This window comes from Ursus arctos, unplaced genomic scaffold, assembly GCF_023065955.2.
Source record: "Ursus arctos isolate Adak ecotype North America unplaced genomic scaffold, UrsArc2.0 scaffold_3, whole genome shotgun sequence".
Lineage (NCBI taxonomy): Eukaryota > Metazoa > Chordata > Mammalia > Carnivora > Ursidae > Ursus > Ursus arctos.
Window position 1 is genome coordinate 32,428,053 of NW_026622985.1, and position 20,303 is coordinate 32,448,355.

At 40.7% G+C, this 20,303-nt stretch overlaps 1 protein-coding gene across 6 annotated transcripts in view; it reads left to right on the plus strand.

The window, feature by feature from the left end:
- The window catches only part of CDK14 (cyclin dependent kinase 14), a 701,485-nt gene that overhangs the window by 656,727 nt on the left and 24,455 nt on the right, over positions 1–20,303 (plus strand). For 5 of the 6 annotated variants that reach the window (XM_044386363.3, XM_044386367.3, XM_044386366.3 and 2 more), the window contains one exon: positions 16,502–19,972. The exons of the other annotated variant lie outside the window; for it this stretch is intronic. The gene's annotated coding sequence lies outside the window, so the exon portion shown is untranslated. Of the gene's footprint in view, positions 1–16,501; positions 19,973–20,303 lie in introns of those variants that run through there. 6 annotated transcript variants of the gene reach the window in all.

The window sequence follows — 20,303 nt, forward strand, 5'->3', positions numbered from 1 at the left end:
TACTTAGATTCAAATTATATTAACTTCAATTTACCCAGCCTGAGAATGATATTCATATGAGAATCCCAATTTTTTTCACCGGATACCCGGAAACTTTTCTCTTACCAGAAAGAAGAAACACAAGCAAAAATAAAACAGTCTAAGTCTTGGCAGATGTTCCCAGTACTATTATTCATTTTTTAACATAAAAGCATGCATTTTCTTATATGGCTTGTTGTATTTTTCTCATTACCTTCTCAAATTTTGTTCTGTTGCTTTTCAGAAGTGAATCTTCCCTCCCATCCCTATCATTTAAGAGCTAACTGCCATCACGATAAAGTAGAAAGAGTATGGGACTTGGAGTAGTAAAATCTGGGTACAAGTTCCAACTTTGGCACCTATTAGTCGTGAGTCCTTAAGTAAATTATGTGTATTCTTCACCCTTCATTTTCCTTATTGGAATAAAGAATGATGAAACCAACCACCTCACTAGGATTGTTTTGAAGAGTTGATATGTTGCAGTTTTTGTCTGAGGACTTATGACCCAAACTAGACCCGATAGGCGTGTATCTTTCGGAATGGGTTAGGTTTTGCTATGGCTTACCATAACACGTTTATTTCTTGCTCACACTGTATGTCCAGTATGAGTCCCTGGGGGCTCTGCTAAGAGACACAGGCTAACAGAGGCTACATTTCCACATGTCCTTCCTCAGTCACTTTGGCAGGGAGAAGAGACGTGACAGGATGAATACCGGCCCTTGAAGTAGCCATGTGGATGTGCACATTTCATTGGTCTGAGCAGGCTGAGTGGCCATGCCTAACTTCCAGGGGAGATAGGGAGAGCATTCCACTGAGGGTACAGAGACAGAGGGCTGGAAAGTAGTGATTAACATACTAATGACAGCCACAGAAATGTTAGCAAACATTAGAGATAAGGTAAAGCCATTCTTGGGAAGGGTGAATAGTCATTCCTGTTATTTCCTTTGATCCCAGAAATATTCAAGAAAGATTTCCAAGGGAGGAAAACAAGTGTGAGGACAAAAAAATATGAGAGCCTCGTGTGTCAGGCATGGAAAGGAACACAGGTCAAGGACTTCAATAAGGAAAGAAAGTGAGGGAAGAGGTGGTGACAGAGTGAAATGCACTGGGTCTCATGTGCGACTAGAGATCAAGCCCTGTGCCTCTGGGTCTGAAGAGGGTTGCAAACTGCAGCCTGAGCGAACTCCCCCTCAGCCCCCTCTGCTCATCATCAGATGTGGTATGCCTGCCCCATGCAGATGGTTTCAGAGCCTCTTGACTCCACCTTTGTGCTCAGCTCCTGGTAATGCTTCTGCTGTCTGGTCTCACTGTTGGCATTGTGTTCTTGCTTTTGGCCTTTGTCCAGCTCCTCGCGCTTCTTTATTGTAGAGATCACCTACCGACCCAGGGTCGGCACCATACACCATGGCCGCCAGGCTTCACAAGCCACTAAAACAGTCATAGCAAGGTTTTCTATCCCTCTATTCCCTCAGAACCTCTAAAGAACATCCTGTTTTCTTGTTGCTTAAAAGTCAGGGAAGTGAACCTCCCTATTATTTAAGAGAAAGACATATCAAATGAAAAAAGTTTAGATTTCATTATGCCGAGCCTGATTTTTCCTTACATTTGCTCTGCTTCACCTTAGTTGTAGAAGGGCTCTGAGTTTGCAAGATGCTTCGGATCCCATCTCTTTATGTTTAGAATTTCTCTTAGGAATATTTGAATTGACATTCAAATGGTGTGTGTAGGAATGTGTTGAGGGGAGGGAGAATAAAGGACAAGGAAATGCAAAGCTTCAAGGAGGGGAAATGAGGAATGGCCTTGCTGCACCTGATCAGGTGCAAAACTGTATCAAAAACGTACATAAAAATGTATATATTTGATTTTGAAACTCATAGTCCCTTCTTTATTACTACTCAGGGAAAGAAATGGTATACAATTAAGTTTTATAAAAGTAAAATTATGTGGATCACGGAACAGAAGTGGTTCTTTTTTTTTTCTTTCTTAAAGATTGTATTTATTTGTTTGGCAGAGAGAGAGACAGCCAGCGAGAGAGGGAACACAGGCAGGGGGAGTGGGAGAGGAAGAAGGCTCCCAGCAGAGGAGCCTGATGGGGGGCTCGATCGCAGGGCTCTGGGATCACGCCCCGAGCCAAAGGCAGACGCTTGACGACTGAGCCACCCAGGCGCCCCTGAAGTGGTTCTGTGCAAATGCCCTTGGACACCCAAACCAGCAAGCAGATCCGCGGGATGAGCAAGGTAGAGGGACAGTTAGGTGTAGTTGCCATGGCAACCTTGTGCCGAGTGGAATAAGAGTCATCCCTGACTCCACATTTTCCTTTTCCTTCCTTAACTGGGTCCTGAGGATTTGCAGTGTTTGGGCTTTCAGTGCTACCATGCCAGGTCACAGAGAGACACCATAAACCATAAGCCTTCCTTGTCTCCTAGCAAGGAAGGAACAAGTAATTCACGTGCCTAGGATGAGCAGGGTACAAGTGGAGAGAGAGTTTAATCAAGAAGATGAAAGTGAGCAAGAGTCATCAGTATGCCGAGCTTCCAGACCAAGTTCCAAGACGTCACACTCTGAAATGACAGAACCAGGGTAAGACCACAGAAGCCAGATCAGTTGGTGAGGAGCAGAAACAGAAGACCATGAGTTGGTCTTCTGATGATAAGAACAAACACTATTATTGGTAAGGGAAACAAACTTTGTCCAGAGAATAGGAATATGAAGTATTTCTCTAACAGCTTCAGCTCTCTTAACCGTAAAGTATAAAATGCCTGCCTTTTGCAGGTGGGGACCAGAGGCACAATAAATCCTCTCTAGCATCTCAGGCCAGTTGTCTGCAACCCCCTCTGAGAGGGAAAACATAGGTGGCCATATTAGGAACAATTGCAGATTCTTAGCTGATATTACTTTTTACCTTAAAAGGAAAAATCAGAGTTCACACTGGCAAAGCTGTGAGAGGCTCTCAATAATTTTTATTTTCACAATGCTAAAATGATAAATATAGCATATGAAACAAAGTGATAATCAATGGCATTGAGTATAATTAGTATTAATGGGTACAACGGAGTTAGTTTCCATTTATCTGTTATCCTGCACTAATTTTGGTGCATCACTGATAATGACTTTAGTAGAGAAGAAAAGGGACGGAAGAGTGAAGGATTATATGTGGGGAAGAGAGTCTTTGACTCAGCTCCTCATACTCCAAAGATCATCTGTTTAACTCCCTATTTAGCTCCCTGTGTAGGGATCCACGGCTCCCATTTATGCTTTTCTTGCTGGCAGTTGCCTTCATCAGGTAGAACGGTCCAGGTTCCATCTTTCTTGAAGGAAACAGGACACATAGACTGAATGAGATTTTTTAGTTTGTTTTGTTTGTGTTTGGTTGGTTGTATTTTTATCATCAAGGGAAGGTGTAAGAAATTATGTAAGCCTTTCCCCCTTAACAGAAGTCTCCCTAGACTGTGCCACTTGCTCAAAAGAAATTACCTTCAAGTATTTAACTTTCACAGAAGGTATTTCTTCTGCAATATACTCTAAAATTATGGCTAGATGGTGGAAATGCTCCTTGATGGTTCAGTATTCTGACACTCTAATCATGAGGTCCTTGACCTGGGGTCCCTGGACCTATTAATGGAACCAACTTAGACCGTAATGAAAAAACCTCCATGTAGTTATAGAGATGTAGTTTTCTGGAGAGAATTCTTGGTGTTCATCTGGTTCTCAAGTTTGGCAGTGACTCAAAAGTTTTAAGAATTATCACAGTCCATGGGGCACCTGGGTGGCTCAGTTGGTTGAGCGTCTGACTCTTGATTTCGGTTCAGGTCATGATCTCAGGGTTGTGAGGGTGCCATGCTGGTCATGGAGCTAGTTTAAGATTCTCTCTCTGCCCCTCCCCCACCTCTCTCTCTCTCTCTCAAAAAAAAAGGGGGGGATTACTGTGATATATGTGTAGTGCTTAGAAAGATAGCCCTCCAGGGACACCTGGGTGGTTCAGTCATTAAGCGTCTGCCTTGGGCCCAGGGTGTGATCCTGGGGTCCTGGGATTGAGCCCCGCATCGGGCTCCTCTGCTGGGAGCCTGCTTCTTCCTCTCCTGGTCCCCCTGCTGTGTTCTCTCTCTCACTGGCTGTCTTTCTCACTGTCAGATAAATAAATAAAATCTTTTAAAAAAAGAAAAGAAAAGGATAGCCCTCCAGTGACCATGATTACATACTTTTTTTAACAGAAAAATTCTTGTTGCTATTAATTGTTTTCTAGTCTCTCTAAATTATTTCTTTGCTTCATTTCACACCTTTATTCCTAGTAATTGCCCTCTACCTTGTGCCTAAAATCAACCCATTAGAATTTTTCCTAAGTACCGAGTGGGGCGCCGGGGTGGCACAGTCCGTTAAGCATCCGACTCTTGGTTTCAGCTCAGATCCTGATCTCAGGGTCATGAGATTGAGCCCCACATCAGGCTCTGAGCTCAGCTTGAAATCTGCTCCAGACTCTCTCTCTCTCTCTCCCCCCCTTTCTCTCTCCCCCTCCCCCCATGTGCTCTTGCTCTCTCTCTCTCAAATAAATAATCTTTTTTAAAAAATACGAAAGTACTGAGAGAGACAAGATTTAACTTGACTGTTAATCCACGCATGAGCAGTTTTACATCCTGCTTGGACCAAGGTACTCAATAATTGATTATGAGAACTCTGGTGCTATATAATTGCTTATATAAACTCTAGCACTAAAACTCGGGAGGTCAGTAATTAGAAAACAAAAGAGCTTTTCCGTTTTAGCATCTCGGGCCCCAGCTCATTGTGTATGACATCTCACGCAGAGCCGCCCGAATGGAAGAATTGCAAAAGGAACAAAACCAAAACAGCTTATTGAAGCTGATGAGGCTGGGTTTGTTTTTTCCCCACATTTGTATACTTCCTACAATGTACATTCGATTTAATTACTATGTTTAAAATGGAACTGGAGTGATTTCCCCCCATGATAACACGAAGCAACTAAGTCACTATATCTGGTTTTGTTTTGTTTTGTTTTTTCCTTCCAAATGGCCCCCAGTGTTCAAAGTCAGAACTTTTGAAAGGACTTAGCAGAGCATCATGAGACGTGATAGGTGCTTAGGGTACAATTTTAATGCCAGCAGACTGGAAAACAAACAGCATAACCCAGACAAGGCATGACTTTGTTCTTTAGCGTTTGTGTGAAGAGGAAATAAGATCTTTCTGGGATGTGCTCCGGCTCACAGGTGTGGAAGAGAAGATGTCACATTCCTGACTTAACCACATTGTGTGTGGGATTCTGGTTTGGGGGCAAGGCAGAAAGGTATTACATTGCCTCCCACAATAAGAGCTCAACTCCCTTAACTCTATTGGTGCTTTTGTTTCAGTCTGCGGCAAGTGGACACTAAAAAAGCTCGAAGCATCGCTTAATCCCATGAGCCTGGTGTGTGCTGGCTCATGTCACTGCATTCTCCAGCTCTGCTGCCAGTGGAAGGGAGAGATTGACCCCAGCCTGCAGGCGCTGTTCTTTGCTCTGCCGCTAAACCACTGAGCTGTTGGCACGTTCATTGTTTTATACCAGGAGGAAACCAATTGTGTTGATGTGAGTGTCTTATTCATCAGACATTACAGCCTTCACATTTTTAATGAGCCGAACCTCCTCGTCCACGACGTGCCACCACAGTGAATCAAGGCAGGAGCGTAGTGATGATGTTTTCTAATTTATTGCAGTTGCTCTTTAAAAGATTTGACAGTATTTCAGATCTCCAAACGCTGCAATTTGAAAGTCTGTCTGAGGTCATGTGCTAATCAAAAACAGTAAATCATGTTTGAGTTAGAAAAGACAGCAGAGCAGTAAAGCTAGGAGTTAGCACACATTTGTTTTTCCTTTTCCGTGTAAATGCATAAGCAAATATAACGACACACGTGAACAGACTATTTAATGAGTACCTAAAGCATCTTTCTGGTGCATGGTGATCGACATGAGGGCAGGGAAGGGGAGTCCCGTGCAGCAGAGAGTCAGGTGACACTTGCACTTCTCGTCCTGTGAGAGTGGCAGCCCCTAGCCGCCTCCTCTGTGCCACCCCACACGGGCATGTGTGAATTTGAATAGATGGATTTATTGAAAGTGCAGCTGAGAATTGGGGTGAAGAATAAGCCAATGGTCTTGAATTTAACAGCCTCATTAGAGCAGAATGGGATCGACCAAGGCTTCTATTAAAAAAAAATCTTACAGAGGAAGGTCTAAAACGCAGAGTCAGGGAGAGGTGAAAAATCCCTCGGCGGCTGAGAGGAGGGCAGGTTCCGATCCCATCCTCTTTTCAACAAATCTTTACCACTCTCAGGGTTTAGCATTTGCAACACCTGGTGACACGCATTTTGAGACTGGAGCGTCAGCATGTCTTAGTTCGTGTAGTAAAGTGCCAAGCTCACTGGCTCTGTTGTTATAACAAAGTTGGAAGTACCAACTTGTCAACCCTGTTGTCTCTGTGAGGGTGACCAACTCATTCTGATTTGCCCCAGTTTTAAAACTGAGAGTTGTCCATCCTGGAACCCCCCTCAGTCCTGGCAAACTGGGACAGTTGGTCCCCCTAGCTCCTAGAGAGGTTGTGGTTCCTCTACTGGGTATTTAAACCTGGAACAGACCTCCTGCTGTCCCTATGCCGGAAGACATTGAGCCAGTGACTCAAGGAGTAGAACTTAAAAAACATAAAAACAAAAAAAAAACCCTCCATTTTTTAAAATCTGTTTTTTTCTTACCATCGTGGTCCTGTTTTTGTTAGGCACTTTCATTTAATGAGCAAATAGGAGGAAATATACTTTAAATGAGAGAAAATGCTACCTGAGCACAAAATGCTAGTATTTACTTTTCAGGACATATGTTCCATAATTCTCTCTCTCAGAACTCATCTTGGCTATTAAGATATAGTAGCTTATGGGGCACCTGGCTGGCTCAGTCGGCAGAGCATGCAATGCTTGATCTCGGGGTTGTGAGTTCAAGCCCCATATGAGGGCAGAGATTATTTAAAAATAAATTCTTTTTTAAAAAAAGATACAGTAACTTGCTATAGCAGTATAACCAGTATCAAAATACTTTAATTGTAATTTTGTGGAGATGGGTATCCAGTAACTTTACTGGTAGATTGTTTCCATGACTTAGCAATTAGTGATTTGTCCTTGGTCTTCGTTGGAAAGTTGTTCATTGGCACTTTCACATGGTGGGGCTGCTACATGGGAAGGAGTTGGTGGGAGGTGAGCTGGCTGTCCAGTGTCCACATCCCCCAGTATGGCCTTTTTGGACCTTCTTGGGGAAAAAATGTGCCATGGTAAGGAATGTGTCATTCTGTGTATCAGAATGGGCCACGCCAAGAATAGATGTTTCTGCTAGAATATGATTTCCATTTTCCTCCCTGTGTTCAGCAGAATACCCCTGTAAAAATTCTATGGCTTATGGGGAAAAAAGAGCATAAGAGGCAGATGGCTCAAAATGTAGTCACCTTGGCAACCATGTTTCAGTCTATTCAGGCCGCTGTAACAGAATACCACAGAATGGTGGCTTTATAAACAACAGAAATCTATTTCTCAGAGTTCTGGAGGCCGGAAGTCCAAGAGCAAGGCACTGGCAGATTCGTGTCTGATGAGGACCCTCTTCCTCTTCTTTCTGTGTCTTTACATGATGAAGGGGTGAAAGAGCTCTCTGGGGGTCTCTTTAGTAAGGGCACTAATCCCATTCATGTGAGTTCCACCCTGGTGATCTAGTCACCTCCCAAAGACTCCACCTGGTAATACCATCACACTGGGGATTAGGTTTCAACATAGGAATTTGGAGGGCACACAAACATTCAGTTTAGAGCACATAGCACTCACGAAAGCAGTAAAAACACTAATAAAAATACTAGCATAGCTTGCAGGTGAAAGAAGATTGATGAAGGGGTTGAGGATGTAGAATTTTGGATGACAGAGCAAAATGTGCTAAGGTCTGGGAGAAGTGAACAAGAAACAGTTAATTCCAAGACAGAGCATATGGCCATACCAAGGCCAGAGGAAGCACGTAGGCAAACAGACAGCACATACAGTACTATACACCTCTTCAGCTCACACGCAGCTATCTTTATGTCTCTTGCATATGGCCCTCATGACTTGGTGGCTCAAAACTTCCACAATAGATTTAAGTCTCTCTCATGAACCAACCTGTCTTCTGGTTTATGCTGACATCTTCTTTATGTACCAGCTATTTGTAATCTCATTTCCACTACAGAAATTTGTGTTTTAGCTTTGCAGATTTCTGCAATATGAGGGTTCACGAGACAGAATGACATTGTAGGTGATGATATTATATTGAATTCAAACCCCTTAGCATGGAAACTTCTTCTGCTTCAACACTTTGGACGATAATACTAGACAAGTTTTAATTTGAAAGAAAAAAAATCCACCCAAAATGAAGTCTCAGATCTCCTCTCAGATCTTTTAATTAAAGTCAGACATGAGCCCTCATGTTTCTCTGACTGCTAAATACTTAGAAGTGGTTTTATGATATTTGTGTGTGTTCGTTTTAAGTTGTAAAAAATTCACACACTGCTAGGTTACATAGCTTTGTATTTGGTTTATTTAAATATAGTTTAGTAGGACTGTAATATATAAGGAAGGTTAAAGAGTCAGAATCCTGTTTAATTAACTGATCCCAGTTGGCAGCCAGTCAGTTATAAAGGTATGCTGAGCAAATAAAGCTTCAAATATAAAATCCTTGAAAAGAATAAGCCACAATTTGGTAAAGCCTTTGCTGTTCTTAACTGTGTCATTGAAACTATTTCAGTGAGCTATTTCAAACCTCACAGTGTATGTATGTGTGTGTGCGTATATGATTATATATATATGATTTTATGTACATATTCTCTGTGTGTGTATGTAAAAAATGGCCTGTGTCTTGGATGTTCTTAGAAGACCTAGATCAGTACTTTCCTTGTCTCTCTGCACTTCTCTTGGCCTTCACCGAGACAGGACATACTCTCAGACTTGCCATCCACATGGGTCTAAAATGTGACTAGTCTTTTACATAAATCTGATTTAATAAACAGTCACACCATGAAAATACAGTGTTCTTTTCAATTACCACTAATTATATATCATACAATGCCTGGTCTTTAATGAGGATTTCAAGAAATGTTCACTGATAATGATGATGATTGAAATGATATGTTAAGTCTGTTTCCTTGTGTGAGAAATGCTTTGTTTTGAAATATTAGACTTATAGCTTTGCCGAAAAAATTTTAATTAAAATCTTCACTTTGGCATGAAGCTTAAAATGTGCAAAGTCACTGCAATTAGTGCTTTGTGCATCCATATGGATGTTACCAAACGGCTTTCAACTTAAAGGATTCGAGCTATTTTGAATGATGGACCTTCTGTTAAGCTTAAAACAAAGCCTGTCTATCCCTGCATTCATTTTAATTAATATTCTCTTGCTGGTCTCAAAGATGTGTTCTCTTCTGGGGAGCTGGGGGGGCGGTGAGGAAGAAACATGATTATCATAAGTTAGAAATAAGTTACAGAAGTAGGTTTGTCTAGTTTTCTACTTCCTTCAAGAAGCTTCAATGTAACGTCAGAATAGCTGGAAAACACTGATTTCAGATGTTCTGAAAGAAAACCTATATTTCTAGCCAAATCATAACATAACTCACTTTAACAAAATGAAGAAATTAAGCTGTCCCCGGATTTTTTGAAATCAGTATAAAGATTAAAACTTATCATTTTGAGTCCAACATTTATATAAAATCTACAGTATAAAATCTGAGTATATGTGTTCTAGATAAACAAATGAGTGTGTATGCCATATATGTTTGTACTTGTATTTATTCGTATTTTTACTTCTGAGAGATCTGTACTTCCTTAGTTGCTTTAGGGTTTAGCAAGCATATTTCTGGAGTTAATTTTCTATAAGTAGTGAATGCTGCTTGAAGATGAATTAAGTACAAAGGTTAATTTCATTGTTTTTCTAAGTACTTTAAGCAATATCAAACTCAAAGTGGCACTGCCAGGTAGTTTTTTTTTTTTTTTTTTTCCTGGATATTTTCCATGTGAAATCTTATTAATATGGTACTTGGGGAGGGGAAGCTTTCTGGACTTTGTTCTCCACAAAACCAGAATAAATTCTATAGACCGTTGTATGTGTTAGTTAAGGCCCTGATTTTCTAACTGTTCTCAAACATCTCTCCTCAAGCCACTTTCCATATACCTTGAGAAAGCTGTTCACTCTGATGGCCACCGGAATCCTTTGACTTTGCCTATTTAGGCCAATTTTGAATTCTGGTTTAAAAGCGGACAGCTAAAATGATCCAAAAATATTTTCACTGAATTCTTAAGAATAGGATAAATGTGAAAATTACAAAGCAGAATTGTAATTTACCGAACATGTGGGTAAAATAATCCATCTAATGTGTGACTAGAAAGGCATAAAATCAGTAAGTCCACTCTAGAACACCACCATCGCAGGTCCTGGTGTTTTTTTTGTTTGTTTGTTTGTTTTTCTTTTATTCCAGCATGATGGAAATTCTTTCCCCACAGCCACTAGATTTGGCACAAAGGTAACCTAACTTTTCCTTATTGACTGAATGTTTAATTTTTATTCCCCCTTTTCTTTAAAGCACGTCATTAATTACATATCTGTCTTTAACTGACTCCTTATTTATCAGCGGTTTGGATTCTACATTTGAAAAGAAGATTGGAATTGGTTTTATTTTAGATAGGAAACAGATAAAAGCTAAACTTGGTCAAATGCTATCCATTGTTTTTCTCGAAGATAACTTCATTATTTTATAATTCGTATACTGTCTTTGCTATTGTGAGGCAGCTTTCTCTCTGTCAGATTTTAATAATTCTTCCCTCTCTGTTAGGCATCTTAACAAAGAGTCTCTCAAACAGAAATGAGCGGATTACCCTACAGCCTCACATACATCCTGGTGAATATCCTGTTCACAATTTAGACGATGAAAGGAAAACCTACAGTTGTTTTAATTTGGAACCAAAATAATCACTTCTCTCCAGTGAGGCTTAGAGGGGAAGAAAAATGGGCCAGAGTCTTCCTGTTGGGGGGGAAAAAAAAAAAAGAATACTTTGCAGAGAGGCAATGCAGCAGGGGAAAAAATAAAATAAAACAATAAAACAAACACAAAACCTTAGAGTGGGTAAATAGGCTAGTGAAAGAAGGCCATCTGATCGCACTGGCAGCACCCTGAGCTGGGGTCCTCAGCTGTATGGTCCCGCCAGCGTGTAAACTGCATGTGTGTATGTAGGGCTGTGTGTGTGTGTGTATGTACACACAGAGATTTAATGGGGAGCACAGAGGGAATTAGAAAGAGCCTGGCCCGTTTTTAATTTGGGTGTGTTTGCTTGCATTTAGCACTTAAGGGCTTCTACATTCAGTTTGCTCAAAAGAGTGATGAAGCACTCCTTGCTTATGCCTCAAATCAGAAATGCATGAAGTGCAGCTGCAGAGATAATACATTTTCCCCAAAGGCTTTGGCTGAGCAAATTAGGTGTCAATGGGGTGCCTGCGCAGGCAGTACTCTCTCTAATTAGTCTCTTGAGCCTAGTTGGTGGCGGGTATGAGATGATCTAATCAATTGGTCTGTGTCTGATGGTTCGTGTAAAAATCCTACCAGGCAGACTCTCTCCCACAGGTCACCCACCTGCACAGCGGGACTGCTCATTTTCATTTTTCATCTCCTCCATCACATGATGCTGACAGTTGGTTTTAAGAAAATTGAATCCAAAAAATATCTAGTTCAGAGGGCACATGGGTCAGAACAAAGTTGCATTATGGGTACCAGCGATCCAATTAATTAATATTTATAGCTGAGAAGCTCTATGTAGATATTTCTGAATAAGGATTTTATCAATAAAATCCAATTTCTTGTTTAAAACATTCATTTCTAGGGATGGAACACTGTAAAAGCAGAAAGCAAAATAAAAATGGCATCCATTAATCTGATGATACATATACCTATGAGTTGAGGTGCACTTGAGCTTATGGTCATATTCACTGTTCATTTGTATTGTATATGTGGTCTATTTTAATAATCAGTTAAATGGAAGGGAAGGATATATATTGCTATTATATTTTGCTTCCCTGGGAATGTTGTACCCTCACTCCTCCTGCCCACCTCTCCACACATCAAACGTATGATTACATTTAGATCTTAAAGAATTTTTCTAGCAGTAAATTGACCTACCTTATATATAGTCCTTGAAAATTGAAACTAAGGCTGCTGCTGCCCAAGGAGGGAGAAGGGGCATCCCGTGCTGCTGATAGACAGTGTTAGGCAGGGTACCTGGCACAATTTGGGCCATAGAGTCATCTCACATAGATGGGAAAGAGGCTCTACCTCTCATTGGCACCTCCCTTCTTTTTTATTCCTGGCTCCTTCCATTAAATGTCTGAGCCCAAACCTAAGTAAGGACTTATCCATAATCACTGTGTTCACCATTTATTATCCAATTACTATTATTATGCATTATCCTTTATTATCCAATTCTGCTTATGCCTTGGGTTAGGGACATGCTACTCTAGACATGACACTTAAAGGATCAGGACAAAGGCAAAGACAAACACCATCAATGGCTAAAAAAATGTTTAAATTAACCCAACAGGATAGTAACATGCCACAGATTATGGTGACAACATCATTTATTATTACATCAAATCAGATACCCTGAAGATCACATCATTCAAATAGAATGTCATGAGGTTAAAAAAAAAAAAAAAAAAAAAAAAAAACTTGGCCCACAGGAAGGTGCTAATTCTACCTGCCTTTCTTGGCTGATGGTCTCTCTGTGGATGGCCGGCTCTGTCCCCAGCGCTGTGCTCTTTCAGCAAGAGCACAGGCATAGCATTTGCCCTCCATCCAGGTGCCATGAGGGAACCCTAGTTCTAAAAATATACTCCACTCCCAGATTTCCAGATTCCACCTTCTCCCTTCTTATTCATTCAGCAGTGGTTTCCTGAGTATCTGAAGAGGGGCTCGGCTCTGCTCTAGGGACACAATAGTCAAGAAAACCAAGCTTCATCAGGAACATAATGATGCCACCTACCTCCTTACTTGCTCCCTCACAAGAAATGTCCCTGCATGGGAGGGACATTTGAAGTCACTCGTTCAGGAGGTCAGCCTGGGCAGGTCTGCATTCTGTGGATTAAAGTGGTAGAATGGAGGTGAGCCAGGCAGTGATTTACAGTCGGCCCTTGAACAACACGGGTTTGAATGACCCACGTCTGTACTTACATGCTGGGTTTTTTTGATAAATAAAGAAGAGTACTGTAAATGTATTTTCTCTTATGATTTTCTTAATAACGTTTTCTGTGGTCTAGCTGACTGTATTGTAGGAATACAGTACAGAATACATATATGAAATATGTACTAACCAGCTGTTCATGCTACCAGTTAATCTTCCAGTCAATGGTAGGCAATTAGTAGTTAAGTTTTGGGGGAGTCAGAAGTTCTATGCAAATTTTCAGCTGTGCAAGGGGCCAGTGCCCCAATCCCTATATTGTTCACGGGTCACCTGTATGTCATTTCTGTGTGGTGATAGGAACTCCATGCCTAGGTGAGCACATGTCAGGACAAACCCACAGCTCTCCCACTTGTCCAGGGTGGGCAGGCTTCCTGGAGGAGCTGAAATCCCATGTTTCAGGAACATGGAAGAGAAAGAGCATTTTTTTCATCTGCTTAATAAAATTGTCAAGTTTGGTAGCAGGCTTGGGGACTAGCTGAAGATGCCTGTGGACAGGTGTGTTTGAAATGTGGTGGGGGCGAGTGCTGTCTGTCTTTCATGCCACGGGCCTCAGGAAAGACATCAGTGCAGAAGTCAGAATGCGTGATTACGCAGAAGCAACAGGTAGAGCACAGGATGGATTTACTTCATGTCCCTGGAAGAACGGGGGCTAAGGCGGTTGGTCTCCTCTAGTTGTTTTTGCGAGAGTGGTCGAGGTTTGAGCAGGGCGTATCTGGGCAGCCTGGCAGGAGTGAGGGCTGGCCAAGTGAGCCACAAGCACCAAGTATTTGAGATACTATCTGAGGAGTTTGGACTTAGTGATAACAAAGGGCTTCCACCTAGGCTTCTCCCTCCACTCCCAGATCTCTCCTAGAAACTTAAGGTTGGGGCTTTTGTTTACATTTGTCTCAGTCACTGAGGACAGAGAACTCTTAAGAATGGAATGTTACCTCTGTTTCATACCACATACAAAAATTAACTCAAAATGGACTGAAGATCTAAATGTAAGGATTAAAACTATAAAACTCTTAGAAGAAAACGTAAATCTTCATAACCTTAAATTTGACAATGGATTTTTAGATATGACACCAAAACTATAAGCAACAAAAGAAAAAAAATGAATAAATTGGACTTCACCCTAATTAAATTTTTTTGTGCATCAAAGAATATTATCAACAGAGTGAAACGACAGTCCACAAAATGGGAGTAAATATTTGCAAATCAAGGGACTGATGTCCAAAATATATGAGAAGTCCTACAACTCAACAACAAAAAGACCAACAACCCAATTTAAAAACGGGCAAAGGACTTAGAATGCGTAGTTCTCCAAAGAAGATATACAGATGGCCAACAAGCACCTGAAAAGGCGCTCAGCCTAACTAATCATTAGGTAAATGCAAATCAAACCCACAATGAGATACCAGTTCACCCCACTAGGATGTCTATAATCAAAAGAAAAAAAATATCAAAAAAATTAAAACCAGAAAATAGCAAATAGTGGCAAGGGTGTTGTGGAGAAATTGGAACCTTTGTATATCACCGTAGTAATGGTGCAGCCATTGTGGAAAATAGTTTGCCAGTTCTCCAAAAGTCAGACATAAAATTGCCATATGACCCAACAATTCCACTCCTAGGTATTTACCCAAAAGAATTGAAAACAGGTATTTAAATACTTGCACATGAATGTTCATAGCAGCACTATTCGTAATAGCAAAAAGGTGAAAACAATCCAGATACACATCAACTCATGAATGGGTAAACAAAACGTGGTATATCCATACAGTGGAATATGGTTGAAGTACTGATACCTCAACATGAATGAACATTATGCTAAGTGAAAAAGGTCAGACACAACAGGTCACACATACTGTGTGATTCTGTTTGTATGAAATATCCAGAATAGATAAATACATAGAGACAGAAGGCAGATTGGTAGTTGCCGGGGCTGTGGCGAGAGGAGAAAGGGAGTGACTGCTTCAAGGATATACGGTCTTCTCTGGGGGTAACAAAAATGTTTTGGAACTAGACAGAGGGGATGTTTGGATAATATTGTGAATATACTAAATGGCACTAAAATATGCTTTAAAATGGTTAATTTTAGGTTCTATGAATTTCACCTCAATAAAAAAGAAAGGATGAAAGGTTAATCTTCCAAAAAATCATCCTATTAAGCAGAGGAAATGAGTTAAGAGTAGGGAGGATGCTGTTCTTAACAGTAAGGCTGGAACTTGCTGCTTTCTTGGTCAAGGTCGCACCACGCAGGCAGTGAAGTTCTTGGCACGACACCCTGTGTGACCAGCAATGGGACAGCTGTGTCTCAGCGAAAGGCCAAGGTTCCTTCTCTGCTTGGGAAGATGACAGTATAGTACTGTAGATGGCGACAAGCAGGCCTAACCAGGCCTCAGTGACCTTGAGCTTTAAATGAAAATGAGGAGTTGATTCTGGGACTCAGTGGAGCTGGAGTCTGGGCTGTGCGACTTGATCGTAGGAATGTTTCTTTTCGTCCTTCCTGGCAAGACGTTACTTTCCCATCCTAGGGACTCAGTGAAAAATGCTTTAGGACCAAAAAGAAATGTGGAGAGGAAGAGAGTGAACATTCTTTCTTCTTGAACCACTCACATGGAAGTAGTTACCAAGTTTAAGCAGGCGGCACTGGAAATGCACAAGCGTATGCAGGATGTTGGGAAGGAGCTGGCAATTCAGGTCATGCTGGCCAATTTTCATTCTGCTGAAACTAGGTCTGATAATAGGCAACCAAGGAATTATATACAGCTGGGGTTTTTTTTAAGCATATATGTGATCCATTTTTCTATTTCATGTCCATAAAAATGAACACGAGGATATGTCCTTTTAATGGTCTGTATGATGCTACAGGCACTTAATTAAGACCAGTATTACTACTAATGATGTGGGGAAGGGAATTTGCTGAATTTCTTTTTCTCTAAATAATCCAAGAAGAGGTTAGACCATTTAAATGCACGGAGTTAAATTATTTTAAGGGGAGAAAATGGAGTCAGAACATTTGTTTATCATATCGTGAGAACTGTTTTGGTGAAGGAGACCACTCTGCCTCTGATACGTGTGCTCGGGGTGGCTGCCGAGAAAATGGATAGACTCACTTTTGGCCTCACCAATTTTGATGTCTCGTGTAATTTAGAAAAAATGAATGATGTAAGTTTTTTTTTGTTTTTTTTTTCTGTTTTTTTTTTTTTTTACATATAGCAATTTTCTCTTTTCCTCCTTCCAGGATTAAGTTGTCATCATTCTGGGAAGAAAAAAAAAACAATAATGAAGTGGCCAATAATACGAAGGGAATCACGGATCAGTTTCCTTCCCCTCCCTGTGGTGGATTTCACTTACAAGAAAATTGAAGCTGGCAAGACCTTGTTTTCTCTGCAATTTATTTAAAACCTTGCACGCATTTGGATACCTTGTGATTTCCAAGAACTATGTGAAGATTAAGCTTTGCTTACTGATACATGGCATGTATTCTTTTCAGTCTTTTGTGTTTGATTTTGTTTGATTTCCCTCTGCAGCACAGCGTCTCTGTAAAGGTTTTTATGCTTTCACCAGCCATGTCTTAAATACATTAAGACAACACATTTGGTGTTCACACTTCTTCAGTAATGTCTGTACTTGAAAGCCACATAGTGGCATAAAACAATGTGTGTTTTCTTTGAGAGCAGTGCACATTTTGCAACCACTAGGAAGGAAATTTTTTAGCTAAAGCCAACCCCTGTTCTCAGGCTGACTTGACAACTTGGTCCCTGGCTGTGGGGCCCCTCTTGTCGCTTACCTTTTGAGGACATTTGCAAATGTGGTTTTTTTCTTGGAAATAACTGCACATGTATATAGGATATCGGAATCTGCTTAGCATTTTCAAGCCACATAGCATGACTGTTTTCCAAGTAGGTTGGAAGTAAAGAAACAAATATCAAGCATTAAGAACAAAGACAGGGATAAATTGCTTACTTTTCAACCTCTGGAAATTGAGGTGACCTTTTACATGTTTTCTGGGTCTTGTCAACATCTTATATTTTCCATCCACTCTGTTATGCTTCAGGAGCATTTGTAAATGGAGGAGAAAAGAATGAGGAACAGAATGCTTAAAACTTGGGTTCAAAAGAATTGTATCTGCTGGATGAGCCCCGAAAGCCATCTTGGCTAGTTAACATTTAAAAAAGCAAATCACAAAGTTATCCAGAGTTAAAAATGTGCTCAATTACACCAAAGCACCTTTAAATTAACACTTTTTAAAACATTCCAAGCTGATCGGAAGACATCATTGGGGACCTTAACTTTAACCGGTGTCCTGGAAAAACTGTCCGAACGCAGGTTGTAGAAACAGTGCAGGAGTCTTGCTTTCAAGATGGCAAGGGAAAAAGAAAGGCCCAGCTTCCCTTATTAAGAAAATAAGGGACCTCAAAGGATGAAGGCGCGTCTGTGACAAGGAGGGAAAAGTGGACTGGGCACGCACGGTGCTTTGATGGGGAGGGCAAGCTGCCTGATGCAGGCCTTCTCCCAGTGGGGCCGGCCTCGCTGCACAACCCCAAATAATACTGAGGCCAAAGGGGCAGTTAGGGAACTTCATCTAAAGCATGAAACCTAGCCCCTCAGAACACCAATTCCTATGGAAATACTTTCCACGTATGTTGTTTTACATTTTCCTCTTGGTCAGAAAGGAGAGACTGAGAACTTGAAATGCATTGCACTTTTTTAGGATCAAGACTAGGAATTATGAGCCAGTTCGACAACGGCATTCCCTGAGAGTCACAGGAGGGAAAAGCTTCTCTATACTCAAAGCCAGTATTCCTAGGAAATTGGACCCAGAACTTCTCTAAGCATTAGAAGGGTACCCTTCCCTGGAGTGGGGCATGAATAAATATGTCAATGTCACAATCCATCATATTCAGAAGTAGAATTCATTGAAAGCTTCTAGGTGCAAAGCAAAGAATTATTTACTAATTGATTTTAAAGAGAGAAAAAGTTACCCAAGGCTAGAATGTTTACTGTTTGCTACCTAGAAGTCTTTCCCATTCTTCTCTCAGACATTCCAACCCATTGGAAATCTTTAGCGGTATTTTAATGTGTGCTTAAATTAAGATTCCTTAACATAAATACGGAGAGAAAATGTTACATGCAATCAAGAAAGCCTTGCCTGTGATTGGTTTTGAATTATTTATTTGGGGGAGAGGCATAACTTTTGTATTTTACTAACTTTAAACCAAGAGCAGCTGATGATTAAATCTTGCTATTTAATAAGCTCTCTAAGTTGAACATTTGAAAATATTTAATATTAAGAGACTTCGATTAGGAATGTTGGCGTCATTCAGAGATCTATGTCCCTGTCATAGGCAGCTTCTCTCGGGGAAGGAAACATAATGCTACTCAGTGTGGAAGGAAATCTGTGTTTTACACAGCTGTGTCTCAGAAAGTCTCATTTAGGAGGTTTGTAGCTCCCTATTCTTGTCACCAGTACAGGAAATCCAAAGTTTGGTTCGTCTCTCTCCCCTCTCCTCTCCTATTGGCAACCCGTCCTCCCACCTCCTCTCTCTCCGCCCCCTCCCACGGAGGGCAGCTGTGAAAATCATTACAGAATGTGTTCATTAGCAGATTTATTATTCTATTGAGGAAGCACTGGAATGTTTTGTGAGATTATTTTTATACGAAGGACTAGCCTGAATTCATACAGCTGGAATATTAGGAACTCATTAGCACGGTGGTGATATCAATGCAACATCAGTGCACACACAGTATTCTGAAAGAAAATTTGGGACATTTCCCTTTTCTTAAGGAACAGTTTGGTTGACTTAAAGATGCAGGATACATAAGACACAAAAAAATGTTTTGCAGTGCTCAAGGGAAAAACGAAAACAACATGGGACATAAGGCGGGGGTGGCTTTCCATCCACTGATAAATGGGTGAAAAGCTATTTCTACCTCCCAAGAGTAGTAAGAAAAGTTTCCAGGGGAGCCTCTAGGTTTGAAGAGAAAGCAAGACGTCTTGGTATCTTTCCCTCAGTGTGTACATGACAACCAGTGTAATTAATACCCTAGGTTATGTGTCTATATAAGATACTCATCTGTGAATAGTACTTACTGGTTTTGTAATCTTTGTTACATAAGAGGATGTTTAGGCTGTACATACTGGGATAGATTATTCTCTGCCCCCGATACATAGGAATATGCTGCATAATTGCACATAACTTCTATCTCTCTTACTGGCTTGTAGGCAGAAGAAACCACATATGTTACTGCCTTGCAATTTTCTCATATACCAAAAACAACAACAAAAGTCTCAAGTAAAATAAGCAATCTCCTATTTTCACTCCCCTTTCTACAGCAGCATTTCTTAGAGGCACATACAAAATCTACATTCTCTACTTGGGAGTGGATTTTTTAAATTTGTCTTTTCTTTTCTTTTTCTTGTTTTCTTTTTTTGTTGTTTTTTGTTTTTGGGGTTTTTGGGGGGTTTTTTTGTATGATACACTGAGATGTGTACTTTCTAGCAGAGGGTCGGTACCTAAGAAATGTGTTAGCATCATTCAGAAAACTATTATACTCCAAAATGAAACATAGTAAGGAGAATGGAAAAATATGTTGCATATTTGTTACCAAGTGTAATTTGTCTGTATTATGAAAGGTGTAATGGTTTGTCAGCTGTCACTGTTGTTTTCTTGTAACATGATATGGAATAAAGTATAGCAGAATCTCTGTACATTTTCTTGCTACATCTTCTTGGTGCCATATAACACCATATAGTGTCAAAGAAACATTGTCTTAAAAACTCTTAGACATAGTCATTTTTAGAGTGAAATAAGAAAGCAAACAGGTAAGACTCTTGGGAGTCTGGGGGAAGGAGTGAGTTAGCAGGAATGTTCCAGGAGTCTGCTAACCCCCCGCCCCCCCCCTTTTTTTTAAGATTTTATTTTTTAAGTAATCCCTTCTCCCAACATGGGCCTAGAACCTACAACCCCGAGATCAAGAATTGTATGCTCTACCCACTGAGCCAGCCAGGCGTCCCAAGCCCTCCCTTTTTTGATATACTT